Genomic DNA, 1,593 nt, shown 5'->3' with positions numbered 1-1,593 from the left:
CCAGCTAGAAGGGTGGGATAAGGAGGGTGGGAGGGAGGGAGATGCAAGAGGGAAGAGATATGGGGATATATGTGTATGTATAACTGATTCACTTTGTTATAAAGCAGAAACTAACACACCACTGTAAAGCAATTAGACTGCAATAAAGATGTTTAAAAAAAAAAAGACCCCACCCATTCAAAGGGCTAAAAATAAGATAAAAGGGGTAATCAAAAAACCCTGCAGGGGTGCCCCACGCTCTCCTCTGAGTGTTTCCTTTTGCCTTTGCGTCAATAAACTGCTTCCTTGTTCTCTTTGCTCCAAAAACACCAAAACCAAAACCAAAACCAAAGAAAAACAGATATGCAGATCTGTGATTTCTTAGCTGTGAATAGGCTACAGAATTTTTAACTTCAATTAACAAAGTACAACTGTTCAGTCCTGCTCAGGACTGGTTTTCAAAATTTGATCTACAGAAGAATCATCCAGAGGCGTTGTTAAGCCCAGATGGTATAGATTTTTTAAATGCTACAAAAGACTCCAATGTAACTATGAAAAACAAACCAACAAACACAAGGGCATGGGGGAGAAGAGAGAGGGAAGAGAGAGAGAGGAGGGGGAACCAGAGAGAGAGAGAGAAGGAAAAAGAGAGTTTTGAAGAGATTTTTAATTTTTAACTAATAAAAGATCAGCTATGTGGGGACTAAATTTATCTCTACATAGATATTTTCAGAGCTCTCGCTATGAAGCTTTCTTAAGTATGACTGATAGAAAGATTAAAAGAAACGATCTCTTTAGATGGTAATTGCCTATAACCTTGGCAGAGACTGTCTTATTCTCTGAATTCTAATGCCAGCCACAGAGCTTGATAAAGCAAGACAGGCAAACTCCCATGAGGACTCTTTCAAAGAGCAGCACATCCAGGGAGACAGAGTGTGCCCGTCACTTTGCAGACCTTACTGGTCCAGAGAAGCTGAGCGTCCTCCAAACTAAAGCCAGCCATAGACCTCTGCACCCCAGACAACAGGCAACCTGCCCTTTCTCAATTGTCACTTTGAATCAGAAATCACTTTGGGGCTGCACATAAAAGAGATAGACATACCTGCTCCACACACACCAAGAAAAGTTCCAGTTGCCTCTCAACCCCTTGTTCACTTGCTCCTTGCACCTTTCTATCCCTCCTTTATCAAAGCTAAAACAGACTGAGCAAGCCAGTCTTCCTTTCCAACAGAGTAAAGGGATAAAACTGAAATTGAAAGTGAAAGTAATTCACGCTGTTTTTGAGATAGCAGAGGTGTGCCAGATCTGGTGACTACAGCACGAATATGGGTGTGGGGTGCAGGGTGAGAGGGAGTTAGAAAAAGCCAGTCACCCAACAGTCACATCCTAACACATTCCACCAGCTTTCTTTGGGCCTCCCCACATTGAAGGCTTTCCTGGCCTCTCTTCTTGATACATCTCTCCCGGGTGTAAAGTTGCTTATGGTGGCTTAAGTCTCCTTGGCAAACGAGAAAATTAGAAAATCCATGGCACAAATGTAAGCAAAGCAGTATAAACCAAGTATATTTCAAGTATTTTTCTCTTAGTGAGGATTCCTGAGTGCTTTGTTAGTGA

At 41.9% G+C, this 1,593-nt stretch overlaps 1 protein-coding gene across 2 annotated transcripts in view; it reads right to left on the bottom strand.

Annotated features, from left to right (window-relative positions):
- The window catches only part of LOC102976263 (guanylate-binding protein 6), a 27,018-nt gene extending 25,806 nt beyond the window's left edge, over window positions 1-1,212 (bottom strand). Inside the window, exon 1 of one of the 2 annotated variants that reach the window (XM_007120065.4) lies at window positions 1,082-1,212. The gene's annotated coding sequence lies outside the window, so the exon portion shown is untranslated. The remainder of the gene's footprint in view (window positions 1-1,081) is intronic. The other variant, XM_007120063.4, reaches the window with a different exon arrangement.
- Between the last annotated feature and the right edge of the window lie 381 nt (window positions 1,213-1,593).

This window comes from Physeter macrocephalus, chromosome 4 (genome assembly GCF_002837175.3).
Source record: "Physeter macrocephalus isolate SW-GA chromosome 4, ASM283717v5, whole genome shotgun sequence".
Lineage (NCBI taxonomy): Eukaryota > Metazoa > Chordata > Mammalia > Artiodactyla > Physeteridae > Physeter > Physeter macrocephalus.
The sequence above is the reverse complement of the archived record's forward strand: the minus strand, read 5'-3'. Positions and strand labels throughout refer to the sequence as shown.